This window comes from Rhincodon typus, chromosome 9 (assembly GCF_021869965.1).
Source record: "Rhincodon typus isolate 14 chromosome 9, sRhiTyp1.1, whole genome shotgun sequence".
Classification (NCBI taxonomy): domain Eukaryota; kingdom Metazoa; phylum Chordata; class Chondrichthyes; order Orectolobiformes; family Rhincodontidae; genus Rhincodon; species Rhincodon typus.
Genome location: NC_063340.1, coordinates 25,020,762 through 25,041,617, shown reverse-complemented (window position 1 = coordinate 25,041,617; position 20,856 = coordinate 25,020,762). Strand labels below are relative to the sequence as shown.

General features: G+C 44.2%; 1 long non-coding RNA gene across 1 annotated transcript in view; it reads left to right on the top strand.

Moving 5' to 3' along the window:
• The window catches only part of LOC125484092, a 66,315-nt gene extending 48,517 nt beyond the window's left edge, over window positions 1-17,798 (top strand). The window contains exons 3-5 of the long non-coding RNA XR_007262942.1: window positions 5,276-5,468; window positions 7,053-7,165; window positions 14,020-17,798. This is a non-coding gene — a long non-coding RNA (uncharacterized LOC125484092). The remainder of the gene's footprint in view (window positions 1-5,275; window positions 5,469-7,052; window positions 7,166-14,019) is intronic.
• The last annotated feature ends 3,058 nt before the right edge of the window (window positions 17,799-20,856 follow it).

The window sequence follows — 20,856 nt, the reverse complement described above, 5'->3', positions numbered from 1 at the left end:
CCTTTCTTGTTCCTGACCTCAACCCAAACTGACTCTGTAGACATATGATTCTCGAACTGGCCTTTCAGTAGCTGCTATACTCGCCCTGACTAGCAATGCCACTCCCCCACCTCTTTTCCCACCCTCCCTATTTCTTTCAAAGCATCTAAATCCTGGAACTTCCAACATCCATTTCTCTCCCTGAGTTACCCAAGTTTCTGTAATGGCCACAACATCGTAGTTCCAAGTACCGACCCATGCTCTAAGTTCATCCGCTTTATTTCTGATACTTCTTGCATTGAGGTATACACACCTCAAACCATCTCGGTGTCTGCAATTATGCTCCATCGACCACATTTCTTTATAAAGCACCTCACTCCCTATTGTGTCTGTTCGAAGGCCGAATACCTCATCCTCTGAATTATAAATCCGGTTCCCCACCCCCTGCCAAACTAGTTTAAACCATCCCGTACAGCTCTAGCAAACCTCCCTCCCAGGATATTTGTGCCCTTCCGGTTCAGGTGCAACCCGTCCTTACTGTACAGGTCCCACCTTCCCCAGAATGTGCTCCAATTATCCACATAATGGAAGCCCTCCCTCCTACACCAGCCCTGTAGCCACGTGTTTAGCTGCACTCTGTCTCTATTTCTTACTTCATTATCATGTGGCACTGGTAGTAATCCAGAGATAACTACCCTGTTTGTCCTGGACTTCAGCTTCCAACCTAACTCCCTGTACTCGTTTTTCATATTCTCAGTCCTTTTTCTACCTATGTCATTGGTACCGATGTGTACCATGACTGCTGGTTGCTCACTCTCCCCCTTAAGGATCTTGAAGACACAATCTGAGACATCACGGACCCTGGCACCCGGGAGGCAACATACCATCCTTTCATCTCGTTCGCGTCCATAGAACCGCCTGTCTATGCCTCTTCCTATTGAATCCCCCACTATAATTGCTCTCCTATTCTCCCCCCTTCCCTTCTTTGCCACAGGGTCAGGCTCAGTGCCAGACACCTGCCCGCTATGGCCTTCCCCTGGTATGTCGTCCCCCCAACAATATCCAAAACGGTATACTTATTATTGAGGGGAATGGCCACAGGGGATCCCTGCACTGTCTGCCTATTCCCTTTCCCCTTCCTGACAGTCACCCAGCTACCTTTTTCCTGTACCTTGGGTGTGACCACGTCCCTGTAACTCCTCTCTATCATCCCCTCAGCCTCCTGAATGATCCTGAGTTCATCCAGCTCCAGCTCCAGTTCCCTAACATGGTTTTTGAGGAGCTGGAGTTGGGTGCACTTCTCGCAGGTGAAGTCAGAGGGGACACCAGCAGTGACCCTTACCTCCCACATCCTGCAAGAGGAGCATGCAACTGCCCTAGCTTCCATTCCCTCTACTCGAGATTTCCAGAAGGAGAATAAAAAAAAAGCCTTACCTTACCAAACCTCCACACAGTCTTTTTTGGTTAAAGGAGGAGGACGGGTGGGAGACACTACACGTGTAGTGTTTTGGGTTTAGCCAATGCCTGAATTTATCTGTTTCTTCCTGGCTCGTGTTCCCTCCACACACCCGCCGCTGAAAACAAGAGGGCTGCTTGCTACACGAGGTAGGTTTTTATACAGGGAGAAACAAAAACCGCCTTACCCTCCCGTCGGCACGCTGGCTCGCGCTGCTGCCGCTGAAAACAAGAGGGCTGCTTGCTGCACGAGGTAGCAACATTTTTCGATTAGAAAATGGCTGCATGAGTGAAGTCCTAAGAGGTCTTTCAGGAAGGCCTAGGGACTATCAAAGGAGTCAAGACCACCTTGCATTTTGACCTGGATGCAATTCCACAATTCTGCAAGGCTCACCCAGTGCCCTTTGCCTTACTTGCAAAAGTAGAGGCAAAAATCAGGAGAATAGAAAGTGAAGGAATCATCAAACCAGTACAGTTTGTGGAATGGGCATCACCAGTTGTACTGATTATAAAGCTCAACGGGTCAGTTCGGCTTTGTGGGGACTTTAAACAAACAGTAAACCATTTATCCCAGTTGGATAAATACCCAATCCCTTGCATAGAGGACTTGTACTCAAAGCTGGCCGGGGGAGGTGGCTGTCCATCATTAAGCTGGACTTGAGCCAGGCATGCCTGCAATTGTTGTTAGATAAGGATTCCCAGAAATATGCTACAATTAACTCCCATACAGGGTTTGTACCAACATATGGGACTACCATTTGGCGTATCATCAGCCTGTGCCATTGTTCACCAGATGATGGAGAATGTTTTACAAGATCTATCCTGGGTTGCTATTTATCCGGATGATGTGCTAATAACAGGGAAGACCAATAAAGAGCACTTGGAGAACTTGGACCTAGTCCTTAAATGTTTCTCCAAGGCAGGTGTATGCCTTAGAAGGGAAAAATGAGTGTTCCAGGTGCCCAAGTGACCTACTTGGGCTACAGATTCAACAAAACCGGGTTACACACAATGAAAGATAATGTGAAGGCAATTAAATTTGCCCCAGCTCTCACATCTGTACCAGAGCTTAGATCTTTCCTTGGATTAGTGAATTATTATGGAAAGTTCATATAACATGGCTTCCATCCTGGTACCCTTACGTCTGCTGTTCAAAAACGGTCAGCCTTGGAAATGGTCTCATAGCCAAGACATAGCCTTTCGGGAAGTGAAGAAGCAGCTATCATTGTCTAAGGCGTTGGCACACTATGATCTCAAGTGAGAAATAGTGCTAACGTGCATGCCTCCCCATACGATATCAGGATAGTATTGGTTCACAGATGGCTCAGTGGAGAGGAACACCCAATAGCGTATGTTTGGCTGATGTAGAGCACAAATACACCCAAACAGAGAAGGAAGGTTTGGCGGTCACCTTCAGAGTGAGGAAGATCCACCAACACCTTTACAGACATAAATTTGTAACAGTGTCAGATCACAAATCCCTGCTAGGGTTACTCAAAGAGGACAAGGCCATGCTGCCCATAGCTTCAGATCAAATTCAGCAGTGGGCTTTCATTCTAAGTGCATACAATTACTGGTTGAAACACTGTCTGGTAAGCAAATGTTAAGTAGCAAATGTAGCTGCCTTGAGCTTCCTCCCACTGGCAGATACACCACCAGTGGTGCTGCCAGTGGAAGAGTCCGCTCTGGTTTTAGACTTTCTCGACTCCCTTCCAGTCACTGCTGACAATATGAGACTGTGGACACAAAGGGATCTGGTCCTCGCAAAACTAAAACAGCTGGTGGTGATGGGGGAGACAAAAGGACCATCACCACTGGAACTGAAACCGTTGTGGACCTAGCAAAACCAGATCATTGTAGAGGACGGCATTTTATTTATGGGGGACAAGAATGATTGCCCTGAGCAAAGCTCGCTGCCACATAGTGACTGAACTCCAACAGGGTTATCCAGGGCTGTCCAAAATGAAGATGTTGGCGAGATGTTATGCCTGGTGACCAGGATTGGATACAACGTAGCCGCTTTGGTGGGTAGTGCCGAAAGTGTCAACAAGGACAAAAATTACTGCCAGCAGCTCCCCCACATTTATGGAAATGGCCAGGCAAACCCTGAACTTGGCTACACATCGACAATGCCAGCCCTTTCATGGGTTCAACCATCTTAGTCAGTTTTGATGCCCACGCAAAATATTTCCTAAAGTCGAATGGCATTTGGCACATAAGTACAGCTCCATACCATCCATCAATCAATGGTCTGGTGGAAAGAGCAGTCCAAACTTTGAAGGCAGGTTTAAAGAAACATCCTACAGCTTCACTTGATAACAAACTGTCCTGGTTCTTATTTGATTATTGGACCCCTCATGCAACTACAGGGGCAGCTCCAGTAGAGTTGCTAGTGAGGAGAAGACTCCACACCGGGTTATATCTGATCTTACTGGGGTGAGGGTGAAATGGCATCAGGAATGCCAATGCTGGACACAAGACTCCTCTAAGCGAGAGAGACACTTTACTTCAGGGGAGGAAGTCTGGTGCCAAAACCATGGAAAACACCTTGCATGGGTAAGAGGCACGGTTGATGCAAGGTCAGTTCCCATTTCTGAACAAGCATGAGGACTACTGGAAAGCTGCAAACTCACAAATAGGGCAAGAGTAAAACATACCTGAACCCTGAGAACAACTGGAAAGCCTGTCGGAACCTGTGAGTTCTCCCCCTTCTCTAGCGTTGAATAAACCTCGGAGTCTGAGAATGACATGGTGAGTGTCGCAGCCTGGATGCCTTTACCATCAGAAGAAGAGGAAGAATGAATTTTCACTGAGATGCTCCTAGTGCAAGAGGCAGGCTATAGCCGGTACACGCCACCCATATCCGAGTCTGAGTCGGAGAATCTGGACCTCGTGCGAAAATTCCCCAGAACAGCCTACAAGATAAACAGCAGGCCCATGTCCCTGGACTTAGAGGGAGAGGAATGTAGTGATTGTAACAAGGTCAGCCAGGTGGACCTCATTATAGTATGAGTTCCCTGACTGAGGCAGTTAACCTGGTTCAATCAGGAAGCCCTGGCTGACAGGTATAAACAGGAGTATTAAAAAAGAAAAAAAGATAAACAGGATTGACAGAGGTTCTGTTCATTCTGACAGCTGGCTCTGAAGAAGCTGGATGAGAGTCAAGTACTATGCACATGTAAATTAAGGGTGACTTGATGATGGGATACCAGCCTCTGTGGAGTTATTTCATACAGTGCCTGTTTGGTCAGAGTGGTCACCTGGTCTAACTAGAGTCTCTTATAGTTTATACACTTTATTACTTATTAACAACTAGTTACAAGTTACATTGAAATCATGTACATCAGATGTTAGCTCTCAATCTTTCAGATACAAGGCTGTTCTGGCAATCTGTATGTCATCATCATAGCGAATGATACTTATGGCACTCCTCAGTATTGACCCTTTCGGACTACATACTGAAATCCAGATGGAATGTATTTAAAATAAATTAGGGATTTACAATTCCTTTCTCACTCCAATCTAGTTGACTCCATTTACAAATTACAGGCAACACAAATACCTGCCCAGTTTTAACAAGTTCCTCTTTAAATATGTAAATCCATCTTCAAAATTACTATTGGGACTTGACCTGTCATTTTAATCTGTTATTTTAACTTAAACTAGGCAACGGGGCTGTCAGACTCTAAAAGGCTTCTCTTGATTCTTCCAACTGCTAAGATCATAGAAAGGGTTAGGTATAATCAATCACCAAATTGTTTTGAGAGATAAAGCACATGTTAAATGCTTTAATCAATGTACCATGTTCTACAGTACTTTATTCCACAATTTGTCTTTCCAGAACATGATCTATTAGACCCCCAACATATTAAAATGTGACGTGATTGCATGGCTATGGTCTGAAGGCATTCTATCATGCTGAAACTGCTGCTTCCAGAATTCCCACTTCTGACTTCACTGTGAGCTTTCCATGTTATCAAATGACAAAGTCTCCACTGGAGCCGCCTTTGGACTATCACACCTGATTGACCTGGGTGAGTACCTGTTTTCTCTTTTTGCTATTAGAGTTTTCCGATCCTGTGAATTTGCCAATTTGTGGCTTAGCTTTGAAGACTTCCAAGGTTGTTATCGCACCCTTCAGGGTCTTTCTACCCATTTTTCCTTTTCCAGCTTTGTTTCTCAAAGTGTTCTGAGATTTTGACATATCTTAGGAGTCTTCCCTTGTCAGCTGTGTCTCCCAAACTCTCTTTTAATTACAGATCATGGCCCCGCAGGTTTTATTTCCAAGCTGCCACCATGCATTATTTTGTGTTAAGCTGTCTGCACATTCAGATACCACTCTGGAGTATGTCTGGGCTGTAAGGGTTTGCGCGCGCACTGTCCCTGAGGCTGCTTGCTCCTTATCTCCAAGTAAGGCTATTAATTTCCTTATGTACAGTAACGCTTCTTTATTTACATCTGTATACAGTAGTTTCCAAATTGTTATGATCCCAACTGATGTTATTATTGGACAAGTCATATCCCAGACAGAAGCCTGGCTTGATAGATCATATTATGATTTGTTTAGTTTTAACAAAATGGTCTCTCACAGAAACGTAGGCATGTAATGCTGTACATTTTACTATAATAATAATAAAACACAAGTTTATTAACAAAATAAATAAGAACAAAATAGAATAAACCAAACCAGCTACTTATAATATTGAATTCAAAGATTTTAAGTCCTAGGTAAAAGTATAATCTCATTAATTCCAAAATACTCCTTTATAAATTAAAAGAACAACAGTAGCTTTTATATAGTACCCAAATAAAACTCTGGTACAGAACCCAAACCACTGCTCATCCAATACTTACACCAGATCCCTTTATGTAACACCATTTGTAACTTCAACTTTTAGACTGGAGCTGCATTTGGCTTCTCCCTGGAGCAATTCCCTGAGCTTCCATATACTCAGCTTTAGGTAACGCCTTCAGGGTTTTATCCCAACACTTCTGGTCTCACTCTAAGGTAACCTAGTTTACTACCTATCCATCACTTCTCAGGAACATGAGTCCATACTGCATCATATTCTAAGGACCTCATGGAACTCATCCACTCAAAGTAAAAATTGAAACCCAAAGTTTCTATCACTGAGCAATGTGCGTTTCCCTCAATCTTAAAAAAAATCAAGTTCCAGAAGTCTCTAACAAATCTTGAAGTCCATAATCAGTAGTGGTACACAAAATCTATCTGCTCTAAACTGAGACCTCAAAAACTTTTTTGAAATAAATCATCTGTGACTACAGAAATACATTCAAGTTAATTATTCACTTATGACACACAAAGTTCACTGATTACTGGCTCAAAAATCAGAAACCCAAACTTGCAATAAATAATATTAAAAAATATATAAATCCCACAGTTTACAGCACATCTCTCCCAAAAAACAATTAAAATGTATCGTAAAGAGACATTTTCATTATTCATCAAAATTCATCTTATCACTAATTCTACAACATGCTAACTGTAATTAAATGTTAATATTGATTAAGTCACACAGCCACCATTTTTGCATGTCAAACAGTCTCTGATATCTGTGCACTTGTTAAAACACCTGCACTGACATTTTCTTTTTCAGGCACATGAACAATTTTCAAATTATACGGTTGAAGAATTATGCTCCATCAAAATAACGGTTGTAAGTTTGTGCTGTGAAATGTACCTAAGAAAATCAAACAATTTGAAAAACAGGTAAAGTCACCATAGTCTCACATTAGAGAGAACATTTGGTGGTTTAATCTGAGGGTCACCTCATGCAGGGGGAGAGGTTATGAAGGAGAGTCCCTCATGGTAACCTCAACCAGTATGGGATTTGAATCCACGCTGTTCGCGTCACTCTGCATCACAAAACAGCTGTCCAGCCAACAGAACTAACTGACCTCTCAAAATCATTATGATCAATATAAAGAATTGTTTTATCAACACTATTGGTAATGTATATTTCAAAATGATGCAGAGCCAGCAGTAGGTGGACAAAAGCCTTGTAACCACATTAAATCCAATGCTTGTGGCTATTGAGGTAATGTTTGTTCATTTTGAAAGAAATGAAGTTCTGAACAGGACAATTACTTTTAAATGGTTTTCAAGTATTGCTTGATAATGTTGACAGATTTATGATCTGTTCAGATTTGCAAATATTATTGTAGTGTTTTTGAGTTCAGTTTATGGTGATAAAGGATGCATTGGCTGAGGGGTTAGAAAGGTATTGGAGGTGCTGAGGGAAAAAGGGGGCAAAGTGGATAAGGTGGAGAAGAGTTAAGGGAGCATGGGTGGTGAGGTGAAGGATAGAGTACAGAGATAGCTGAGAGAGGTAAGTGTTGAGAGTTAGATGGGCTTTAGATTGTTCTGTAGAATTGGACTGATGTCTATGCGAATGGAGACAAGCCTTTTAACCTGGCCACTCTGCCATCAGCTGGTTTCTGCCTACTCAAGGCTGTCATTGTTCAACCAAATGAAACTCTTGCTGGCTGACACTCCCAGACCAGAAGCAGAATCCCAGTGTTAGAAAAGTTCTACTACCTTCTCTGCTAGTTACCTAGTGCACTAAAACAATTCACCAAAGCTCCTTAACGGCATCTTTCAAATCTGCGATCCCTATCACCTAGAAGGAAAGGGCAGAAGATGCATAGGAATACCGCCATCTTTATGTTCCCCTCCAAGCCACACTGCCTAGTTTGGAACAATATCACTGTTCCTTCATTAATGCTGGATCAAAATCTGGAATTTCTTTCCTAACAGAACTATGGACTGCAGCAGTTCCAGAAAGCATCCCTTGACCAGTTTCTTAAGGAGAGTTTGGGATGTACAATAAATTCTGGCCTAGCCAATGGTGCCCACACCCGATAAAAAGATAAACAAAAAAAGTGGCTAATGTCTTTTAAGTGCATTATGGTTTCGAGCACATGCTTTGATATTTGCATATGCAACAATTGAAATTTGCAGACATTTCTAAAAAGCAATTCTAATTACACAAGAGATAGTAGGAACTGCAGATGCTGGAGAATCTGAGATAACAAGGTGTAGAGCTGGATGAACACAGCAGGCCAAGCAGCATCAGAGGAGCAGGAAGGCTGACGTTGCGGGCCTAGACCCTTCTTCAGAAATGGGGGAGAGAAAGGGGGTTCTGAAATAAATAGGGAGAGAGGGGGAGGCGGATAGAAGATGGATAGAGGAGAAGTTGGGATAGAGGAGACAGACAGGTCAAAGAGGCGGGGATGGAGCCAGTAAAATTGAGTGTAGGTGGAGAGGTAGGGAGGGGATAGGTCAGTCCAGGGAGGATGGACAGGTCAAGGGGGCAGGATGAGGTTAGTAAGTAGGAGATGGGGGTGGGGCTTGAGGTGGGAGGAGGGGATAGGTGGGAGGAAGGACAGGTTAGGGAGGCGGGGACGAGCTGGGCTGGTTTTGGGATGCGGTAGGGGGAGGGGAGATTTTGAATCTTGTGAAGTCCACATTGATACCATTGGGCTGCAGGGTTCCCAAGCGGAATATGAGTTGCTGTTCCTGCAACCTTCGGGTGGCATCGTTGTGGCACTGCAGGAGGCCCAGGATGAACATGTCGTCTGAGGAATGGGAGGGGGAGTTGAAATGGTTCGCAACTGGGAGGTGCAGTTGTTTAGTGCGAACCGAGCATAGGTGTTCTGCAAAGCGGTCCCCAAGCCTCCGCTTGGTTTCCCCGATGTAGAGGAGGCCACAACGGGAACAGCGGATGCAGTATACCGCATTAGCAGATGTGCAGGTGAACATCTGCTTGATGTGGAAAGTCTTCTTGGGGCCTGGGATGGGGGTGAGGGGGGAGGTGTAGGAGCAGGTGTGGCACTTCCTGCAGTTGCAGGGAAAAGTGCCTGGTGTGGTGGGGCTGGAGGGGAGTGTGGAGCGGACAAGGGAGTCACGGAGAGAGTGGTCCCTCTGGAAAGCAGATAAGGGTGAGGAGGGAAAAATGTCTTTGGTGATGGGATCGGATTGCAGATGGCAGAAGTGTCGGAGGATGATGCGTTGGATCCGGAGGTTGGTGGGGTGGTACGTGAGGACGAGGGGGATTCTGTTTTGGTTGTTATTGCGGGGAGGGGGTGTGAGGGATGAGTTGCGGGAAATGCGGGAGACACGGTCGAGGGCGTTCTCGACCACCGAGGTGGGGGAGGTTGCGGCCCTTGAAAAACGAGGGCATCTGAGATGTACGGGTGTGGAATGCCTCATCCTGGGAGCAGATGCGGCGGAGGCAAAGGAATTGGGAATAGGTGATGGCATTTTTGCAGGAAGGTGGGTGGGAGGAGGTGTATTCTAGGTAGCTGTGGGCGTCGGTGGGCTTGAAATGGATATCAGTTTCTAGGTGGTTGCCAGAGATGGAGACAGAGAGGTCCAGAAAGGAGAGAGAGGTATCAGAAATGGTCCAGGTGAACTTAAGGTTGGGGTGGAAGGTGTTGATGAAGTGGATGAACTGTTCGAGCTCCTCGTGGGAGCACAAGGCGGCGCCGATACAGTCGTCAGTGTAACGGAGGAAGAGGTGGGGTTTAGGGCTAGTGTAGGTACAGCTGAGGGATTGTTCCACGTAACCTACAAAGAGGCAGGCATAGCTTGGGCCCATGCGGGTACCCATGGCCACCCCCTTTGTCTGTAGGAAGTGGGAGGAATTAAAAGAGAAGTTGTTGACGGTGAGGACGAGTTTGGCTAAGCGGATGAGGGTGTCAGTGGAGGGGGACTGGTCGGGCCTGCGGGACAGGAAGAAGCGGAGGGCCTTTAGGCCGTCTGTATGGGGAATGCACGTGTATAGGGACTGGACGTCCATGGTAAAAATGAGGTGTTGGGGACCGGGGAATTGGAAGTTCTGGAGGAGGTGGAGGGTGTGGGTGGTGTCACGGACGTAGGTAAGGAGTTCCTGGACCAAGGGGGAGAAAATGGAGTCGAGATAGGTGGAGATAAGTTTGGTGGGGCAGGAGCAGGCGGAGACAATGGGTCGACCAGGGCAGTCAGGTTTGTGGATTTTGGGCAGGAGATAGAAGCGGGCGGTGCGGGGTTGGGGACCGATGAGGTTGGAGGCTGTGGGTGGGAGGTCACCTGAGGTGATGAGGTTGTGGATGGTTTGGGAGATGATAGTTTGGTGGTCGGGGGTGGGGTCATGATCAAGGAGGCGGTAGGAGGAGGTGTCGGAGAGTTGGCGCCTGGCCTTGGCGATGTAGAGGTCAGTGCACCATACTACAACTTGCGCCTCCCTTGTCCGCGGGTTTTATGGTGAGGTTGGGATTGGAGCGGAGGGCTGCACGTTCTGCAGGGGAGAGGTTGGAGTGGGTGAGAGGGGTGGAGAGGTTGAGGCAATTGATGTCTCGACGGCAGTTGGAGATAAAAAGGTCGAGGGAGGGTAGGAGGCCTTGGGGTGGTGTCCAGGTGGAGGGAGTGTGTTGGAGGTGGGAGAAGGGGTCAGTAGAGGGAGGGTTAGGCTCACAGTTGAAGAAGTAAGCGCCGCGGCGGCAGAAAAACTGCTCAATGTCCAAACGTGACCGGTATTCGTTGATGTTTGGGTGGAGGGGAACAAAGGTGAGCCCTTTACTGAGGACTGATCGTTTGTCCTCAGTAAGGGGGAGGTCTGGGGGGATGGTGAAGACTCAGCAGGGCTGGGTGCTGCTGTGTCCTCTGGAGCTGCTGGCTGAGGAGGTGATGGGCGGAGCGATGTCGGCGTCGGTGGTGGGCGGAGTTGCGTTGGCGGTGGTGGGCGGAGTTGCGTCGGCGGTGGGCGGAGTTGCGTCAGTGTCGGCTGTGGGCGGAGTTGCGTCGGCGTTGGTGGGAGGAGTTGCATCGGCATCGGTGGTGGGCGGAGCATTCCCCACCTGCATTCCCCATACAGACAGCCTAAAGGCCCTCCACTTCTTCCTGTCCCGCAGGCCCGACCAGTCCCCCTCCACTGACACCCTCATCCGCTTAGCCGAACTCGTCCTCACCCTCAACAACTTCTCTTTCAATTCCTCCCACTTCCTACAGACGAAGGGGGTGGCCATGGGTACCCGCATGGGCCCAAGCTATGCCTACCTCTTTGTAGGTTACGTGGAACAATCCCTCTTCGGTACCTACACTGGCCCTAAACCCCACCTCTTCCTCTGTTACATTGATGACTGTATCAGCGCCGCCTCGTGCTCCCACGAGGAGCTTGAACAGTTCATCCACTTCACCAACACCTTCCACCCCAACCTTAAGTTCACCTGGACCATCTCTAATACCTCTCTCTCCTTCGTGGACCTCTCTGTCTCCATTTCTGGCAACCACCCAGAAACCGATATCCATTTCAAGCCCACCGACTCCCACCCACCTTCCTGCAAAAATGCCATCCCCTATTCCCAATTCCTTCGCCTCGGCCGCATCTGCTCCCAGGATGAGGCATTCCACTCCCGTACATCTCAGATGTCCTCGTTTTTCAAGGACCGCTACTTCCCCCCCTCCGTGGTCGAGATCACCCTCGACCGTGTCTCCCGCATTTCCCGCAACTCATCCCTCACACCCCCTCCCCACAATAACAACCAAAACAGAATCCCCCTCGTCCTCACGTACCACCCCACCAACCTCCGGATCCAACGCATCATCCTCCGACACTTCTGCCATCTGCAATCCGACCCCATCACCAAAGACATTTTTCCCTCCCCACCCTTATCTGCTTTCCAGAGGGACCACTCTCTCCGTGACTCCCTTGTCCGCTCCACACTCCCCTCCAGCCCCACCACACCAGGCACTTTTCCCTGCAACCGCAGGAAGTGCCACACCTGCTCCTACACCTCCCCCCTCACCCCCATCCCAGGCCCCAAGAAGACTTTCCACATCAAGCAGATGATCACCTGCACATCTGCTAATGCGGTATACTGCATCCGCTGTTCCCGTTGTGGCTTCCTGTACATCGGGGAAACCAAGCAGAGGCTTGGGGGCCGCTTTGCAGAACACCTATGCTTGGTTCGCACTAAACAACTGTACCTCCCAGTCGCAAACCATTTCAACTCCCCCTCCCATTCCTCAGACGACATGTCCATCCTGGGCCTCCTGCAGTGCCACAATGATGCTACCCGAAGGTTGCAGGAACAGCAACTCATATTCCGCTTGGGAATCCTGCAGCCCAATGGTATCAATGTGGACTTCACAAGCTTTAAAATCTCCCCACCCCCTACCGCATCCCCAAAACCAGCCCAGCTCGTCCCCGCCTCCCTAACCTGTCCTTCCTTCCACCTATCCCCTCCTCCCACCTCAAGCCCCACCCCCATCTCCTACCTACTAACCTCATCCCGCCCCCTTGACCTGTCAGTCCTCCCTGGACTGACTTATCTCCTCCCTACCTCCCCACCTACACTCACCTTTACTGGCTCCATCCCCGCCTCTTTGACCTGTCTGTCTCTTCTCCACCTATCTTCTCCTCTATCCATCTTCTACCCGCCTCCCCCTCTCTCCCTATTTATTTTAGAACCCCCTTCCCCTCCCCCATTTCTGAAGAAGGGTGTAGGTCCGAAACATCAGCCTTCCTGCTCCTCTGATGCTGCTTGGCCTGCTGCGTTCATCCAGCTCTACACCTTGTTATCTCTTATTACACAATGTTGTTTAGAGACTTACTTGCATATGATAGAATAGTGTGAAAGCCAAAATCGTTAAAGCAAATGTTTAATTTTGTTTCGTGCAGCTGATTTTTCAGAATGAGTCATTAATTTGTATAATCATTACAGTCTCAAATACTCTTCCCAATTGTTTTGAGTGAGAAGCAAACCATTTATGTTGAGTTATCAAGATAGTGAATTCACATTTGACAGTGGACAAAAAGCTGAATTTTACATTTCTTTAGGAAAGTCCAAGTTGTGTTGAGTTTTTTGGAGAAATTTCCACTGCGAGGCTGAGTGGGTCTTCTCACCATTTCTTTCTGAACACCCCAGTTAACTACCTAATGCTCCCCTGTGGCAAACGTCACGTCCTAATTTGGCCCCATTTTATCACACGCCATTCCCAGAACAGCTTGTCACTCAGTGATATCCTAGGATTAACCAACATTGCTTGACACCTGCATCATCTTTAAAAGCCCGTGATGCACCCAGACAAGCACTGTCAGTTCAGAGCTGCCCTGCATGGTTCCTGACATTTCTGCTGAACGTGGCAGATGGGGGAATTTGGCGCCCGCTGGAAGTCCTGATGGACAGGGCAGTGGCAGTGCAGGACTTCCTCTTTCTCCAGGACCAGCAATGGAGAGCACAGCACCAGACTATATCCAATTGGCCCAAAGGTGGCACCTGGACTAAAGCAGTCTCAACTGTCTGGATGATTGCACTAGATAAATGCCACCATCTCCTCTTCTGATATCTCATATTTACTGTATCTTTGCTACTGTACCCACCTTCCACCAAGGCTCATGCTCTACCATGTCTCAAATCCCTGTAACATCTTCCCTCACTCACTGTCACTGAACCCTAAACCCCAACTGTGTGCCCTCTGCGTTGTCTACTCACTCATTCATGACACCTCCCCAACTGCACCAAAAGTAACAGCTACTTCAGCCACATTCATCTTCCTTAATAACAAACTTTCTGTCATTCCAGGAGGAAAGCAGCCTACAGTAGGACAAAAAGAGTCAAGATGAGTGGCTGTCATTCAGCTCCTCACCCTTTATGTGAACAGCAGCCAAATTCGAAACATACGTCTGACCATTTCCAAGCCCTGAACTATAATCAGATGCTGTCTTTGACCTACTATGCCAGTACCCTCTGGCCAAAAGCTATCCTTCTTGACCTGACTGAGGTGTGCTGACAGCCATAACAAGCTTCCCTCCTTTGTGTTAGCACTAAACTACAAGGCAAGACAGAAATAATATGCTGAAGAGCTCGGCCTTGGGTATCCACTGCTGCCTACTGTCTTACTGCTGTGTTGAGGCTGAACTGCTGGGTCCCAATCCTGAACCTCATTGTATCCTCTGCTGCTCCTCTCTTGATGCTGTGTTGAAGCTGAAGTACTGGCCCCCTGCACGTTGGAGATGCTTTTGATAGAAGTAGTGCAAATGACGAAGTACACATTAATTCCTGTTCTAGTGTAATTCAAGCATAAACTGGTAGTTTGCCAATTTGTTTTGAAGAAATTATGCAAATTGTGTTATAGCTACATCAAAAAGTTCCAAGATTTCTAGGCCATTGGTACCAGCAATATATTCACCGTTTAACAATCTAGTATGCTTTTAAAATTAAACCTTTGTTTTTGTATTTTCTGCCAATGATTTCTACCATTCTGTGTTCAGATTGCAATATTTAATATGTAGCTAATGAGAACATATTGCACCATAAAGTCATGATGATGGACCAGAACCTTGAAGTACTTGTGGACATATTGAACTTTTATTTATAATGTGTTTAATTTAAAGAAGATGTATAGCCAAAAGATGGCTGTCGATCTAAATTCTGTGGCTGTTTGGAAATGACGTCTGGAATGTCACACCTGAAGGAGTCAAGAGAACTTCAAACCATAAACTTCAAAGGGCGAGAGGAAAGTCAAACTGGACTGTGATCTTCTGTAGGTACATGGATAGCTATGCTGAATACGTCTGCTCTCAGTAGAAAGCCAACTTCCACTGATTATGTCCCAAATTGCAGACATGTTATATTCTCCCTCTTTAAAAGTACTCAAGTATGGGAGTTAGAAACCAATTCTGCTTCTGGTCTGTGTGTGCTAATAGGCAAGGGTGGGTTCTTTACAGTTAAAATGAAAATAAGTCTTTCTCTCTCTCTTTATCTTTTTCTCACTCTCTCTCCCTGTTTCTCACTTTTTCTCTATCTTTTTATTACAAAACTGAAAGCAAGTAAAATTGCTGTTAGAAGGAAACATGACAAAGGCCTTTCAGGTCATCTGCAAAGCCAAGCAGCTTGAAATCAACCACTTGCCCACCAACTTCAGAGACATTGGTATCACCTAACATGACAGCTGCAATATCCCATTGTCTACACTTTATGGAACTCAGAGATTTATCCGTATACCTTTTTTAACATTTCTCATTTTTTAGGCTCACCCCTTATTTCTAACGTCTGTGTATATTAACTCAAAAAAGAAACTCAAAAAAAGAGTAAAAATAATTGTATTTTCTCACAATCTTCACTGCTATCTCACATTCTCTGAATGGTGTTGGGCGATAAGGAGATAATGTTTGCCGCCAAACTATTAACAGTTATGGATGACATTCTCCTAATAGTTGCTGTTAAATTCATATTTCTTCCTCACATTCTCAAAACTTAGTTCTGTATTAACAGGGGTATATGAAATGGAGAGACAATAGAAGCATAACATTTTTCGTTAAAATGCAGTTGAATATGATTATTTTTTTCTTGTGTAGTAAATGATATTGCAGATCTAACAGTATATGGCATAATGCTTATCTGCAATATTTTAAATATAACATGCCTGAAATATATAAAGAAGGAAGCACTAAGCAATACAAGTTAAAGCTAAACATTTTGTGCTTGTCTCCATACATCACTGACAATGTACAACAGGGAAGGTGCAGATGCCCCATTCTACGGAATTATACTTTCTCAGAAGATGAAAATAGTCACCAAAAAGAAAAAATTCTAGCAAGATATTCTTGCTTAAAAATTGAACTTAGCAGACAATATTAGTTCCAATTGCTAATTAACAAAAATTTAAACATACCTGGTGTTTTAAACCTGAAATCAAAAGTTTAGCATGTAATAACACTGAAATGGTGTGTTCGAAAATTAAATATGTCCCAAGCCAAGAAATTCAAGTGCATCTACAAAATTGGCAACTACCTGACGATGTGGAAAATTGGCCAGGCATGCCCTACCCTCAACAAATAGGATAAATGAAACCTGGCTAATTACCATTTCTTTGGACTTCTCTCAGTCATCAGAAAATTAATGGAAGGACTATCGATAGTATTCTCAGCAACTTGCTCAGTGATGCTCAGTCTGGGTTCCATCAAGGTTACTTAGCTTCTAACCTTGCATTAAACATGGATGAAAGACTTGAACTCCATTGATAAGGTGACAGTGACTAACCTTGACATTAAGGCAGCACTTGACAAAGTATAGCATCAAGGAGCTTTGCGAAAGCAGAAACAAAGGAATCATGGGGGAGATCATGGTCCATCATTCAGAGCACAAAAGAAGAAGGTTGTTGTTCTTGGAGGTCAATCATCACTCCAAATGTTCCTCAGGGAATTGAGGCCTGACCATCTTCAGCCATTTCATCAGCGACCTTCCTTCCATCATAAGATCAAATATAAGAATGTTCACTCATAATTGTGCAGTGCTTGGCACCGATGAGAGAATCTAACCATCATACCTTGATGTTTAATGACATTGCCATCATTGAATCCACAACCATCAACTTCCTGGAGATTTCCAAGGTCAACAAATGCATCAGAGCAGCACTATCTGCAAGTTCCCCTCCAAGCTACGCCCTACCAGCTGTGGAAGTATATCACCATTTCTTCACTGTCATTGTCAAAATCCTGAAACTCACTTCCTAGCAGAACTGCAGGTGTACGTACACCTCATGAACTGCAGCAGTTCAAGAAAGCAAGCTTACCACCAGCTTCTCAAATATAATTATGGATAGGTAACAAGTACTGGCCTAACCAGCATTTCCTGTATCTTCTGAATGAATAGTTAAAAAATGAATAGTGTTATAGTGAAATCGTACCACAGTCACCTTGGTGAAAGATATATCAAGTATTTTTCCCACTACCATACTTCCTTTTCTTTGTTGGGTTCTAAAAGGCCATACCTGGTCTAGTGTGGTAGTTTATTACAAATCTTCATTGGACCACACTAAATTTGACAAAGACTCATTAGTAATTCCAAAAACCATTTTGTTGCTTATGAATTCTGACTTCAAAGATCCATAATTATATTTTTTCTACTAACGTATAAAGTTCATTAATGAAATTATCTATGAATTCCCCTAGATACTGAATTCTTCTGTCAAATCTTATCTTTCAAGAATATTGTTTGTTTTAAGGTTAAAATGATTGCAAAAGCTTTCAAAAGTTCATCAAAAGTATCTGTTTCTTTTTATAAGCCTTGGTGAGTTATAATGTACGAAAAGCAATATAGTAGTCCCCATTGAATATAAACATGTATTTACTTGATTTGTTTTTAATTTAGTTTGGAAGCAATTCTGTATCATAAGAACTGGTCTCTGCAAGGTGTCCAACTCCATGATCTATTTGGACCATGTCTGAAATTAAATCTTCCTGGAAAATTATTTCTGTTGCCATGTTTTACTAATGTTATTTATTTTATTAAATTTCTCATTTTTACTTCTGCAGTAACTTAATGTTGCTTCACGCTACATTCTTTAAAGGATTTCATTATTGTGGGTAGGACAATGATACCACTGTGTATTGCTGTTTTGGATGGTTTTCCCATGTTTATACATTGAAAGTGGAGGATTCGTGCCGTTGACAAGTAAAATGGATTATTCTTACCTTTTTCACGCACAATTCCTGTTTTTCTGAGTACAATAGATGAGTGTTGCCTTTTTGCAACCTGATGAATTATTCTTTGTCTCTTTTGTGGTTTTATTGATGAATCCCACTACCTGAAACTGTAAAGACATTTCCGATCTCTCAGTGGCATTACTGAAAGAAATCTATTCTTTATGGCTCCACAAAATGAATCCCTTTCCTTTAATGGTTCTTTTTTCCTAGATGAGTCCCATTATGTGTGTTCCAGTAAAATTCATCTTTCCTTTACTATGGTTTAGGCAATGGCCATCTGCATTTTTATGGCTCAAGAGTCTCCTAACTTTCTTCTCTGTTAGACTTTGCTCTTCAGGCTACTAATTTGCTCTTTTATCACGTTAATTTGGCTTTGTACTGTTTCTGGGTCTGCAACCTTGTTTTAAATTGTTTCTGTGGCCCTTGTCTTCTGCTACTGTATGTTACCTATGTCATTAGTCCACTATGGTGGCAACATTTGATCTGAGCTATAAGCATCTTGTTTTCTTCTAGCTTTGCCGGTCATTAACTGCACTATTTAATAAAGCTTTATTTTGTCCACCGGGGTTTCAAACCTTAGTCATGGAACATCCAATGCCTTTTTGCTCACTGGCTGAACACCAACTCAGGACTGCAATCAGGTAAAAGTGACATTTGTGTGATAGGGATTATTACTAAGAGAATGGGAAGACTAGACAGTAGGTCTATCTCCTTTGAGAGCCACAGCTGTTCTCCAAATCAAGTCTGTAATGCATCATGATATTGAGACTTAATACATCATGATATTGAGACTTAATGCACTCCTCAGCATTAACTCTTGCACAGCCAGCATCTTTTACAGCAATTACATGTAATATTTGTGGAGCAGTGTACATGGCTTCCACATACCCACTTGCAATAAAGCTATGCAGTGCTCTGGCTGCCACACAGCCAAACATTTAGGATGGCTTAGGGATGGGGAAGATGGAGCATAGATTTTCAGACGCTGCCCTGCGAATGAAGTAGATCGTAAGGAGGACGATTTCTTAAACCTGCTGAATGGAAGAATACTACCTCACACACCTTCAAGATGCTCTTGATGGCCATCTCTCGCTCTTCTTTCAAACTAAGGGAAACCCTAGAAAACTGTCCAAGACCAAGCTTTTTTTTTAGTGGAATCAATGGCACATTGGTAAAGTTACACACCTAGTAAATCAGAGGCCCTTGCTAATTGTGGGTACATAGACTCAAATCCCAACTCAGCAGTGAAATACTGACTGACTGCAATTGTTGTAAGAACTCACGTGGTTCACTACTGTCTATCCTTCTTTGGTCTGGCATACACATGACTCCAGGCCTAAAATAATGCAATTGACTCTTAACTGCCATGTGAAATAGTCTAACAAACTACTCAGTTGTGCAGAATAGGAATGAGTAACATATCCTGGACATGCCAGCAATGTCTACATTCCATGAAAGAACATGCAATGAAAACAATATATTTTTCCCAGAGAGTCCTATAAGGTGTCCAATAAAATGGACTACATCATTTACTCCTTTTAGGTGAAATCCTGTGACTTGCCAGAATGGTGCTTGAGTGTCTGTGTAGTCTTATAAAGTGCCTCAGAAAAGTACAAAAGTTTATTTGCAACTCCAACAGAAATGAACAGTGAACAAGCTACTACTAATGTTTTTACTTACTTCTAATGGTATTATGGTTAATACTGTTTTTATTCTGAGACTGAAAATCACAATTTGGAAAGAGTGTTAGGATAAGCAAGCCACCAAATACAGTGAAATCTCTTTAATGAGTGTGTGCAATCACTTGTTTATTAAGTCTTCAGGAAGGTGTTCTGTGTGTTGGTCTTAATGCCTTATACCGAGCACAAGTTAAGTCTGCGTTAGAATTTAATAAACCCATCTTAGGCACTTCAGAGACTCTTTAGTGTCTAAAGTATCTCTGAAAATTGCCTCCTGCAACTCAACAGAGGCTGCCCTGAATGCAGTCACTGGGGATTATTCAAGAAAAAGCAATAAGTATGATATTTATTCCCTTTCTCCACATAGGCCAGTGACCCTCAGCTTGTATCATGCAGATAATTTCACTAGTCAATAATGAATTTATTTTAATATCATGTATACATGGATTTTTTTTCTCAATTCATTGTAAATGTGATAACAATCACGTTGGGTTTGTTCAAGAATACACTGAATAGAGTGCAGGTCGAATGCTTCATTATTATGGAACAGACCATTGCGAACAGCTCACCCTTGTGGGTAGCAATTTATTTTTGATGTTTAATGACTTAAAGGACTGTCATATCTTGTGAGAGTAGTAGTTCTGAACATGATCCTTAAGCGAAATCAATGGCAGTGCCAAACATAAGAGCATCAAATGCAATACTATACTATTTGTAAGACTAATAGTGTATCATTAATTTGTTGAGAGGGGTGCAGAGGGTCAAAATAGCCCCGACAATCTTGTTTCATGCAGCATTAAAGAAGAACATTGGGATTTGATAAAGCAATAAATTTCTCCAGTTTTCAATTTTTTAATAATTAGTAACTTCCTGCTTCACACTAAAATATCCTAAAAGAATGCTTTAAGCAGTACAGAAGTTATGTACACACCCAGTTAATGAAACTTGATGCATGAAAGTAGTCACCAGAAAGAGATAAAACTCATGAGGTACAATATTGTGGTGCAGTCAGGCATTGCAATCCGATGTCAGGATCAGCACAATGGCATCCCAAGAATGTGCAACAGTTGAACAGCAGCTTGGAAAGCATTTGACCTGCAGAGGGTGTTGATTGGTGTTCCCTGCATTGTAGTAATACTGAACGGCCTCATAGTGGCATCAAAGTTCCACAGCGAAACAAGACTTGCTCTTGCTACATTGTTCTCTGCTGCCTAATCTAGCAGCAATACACAAACCCACACCCTTTAAAGTAA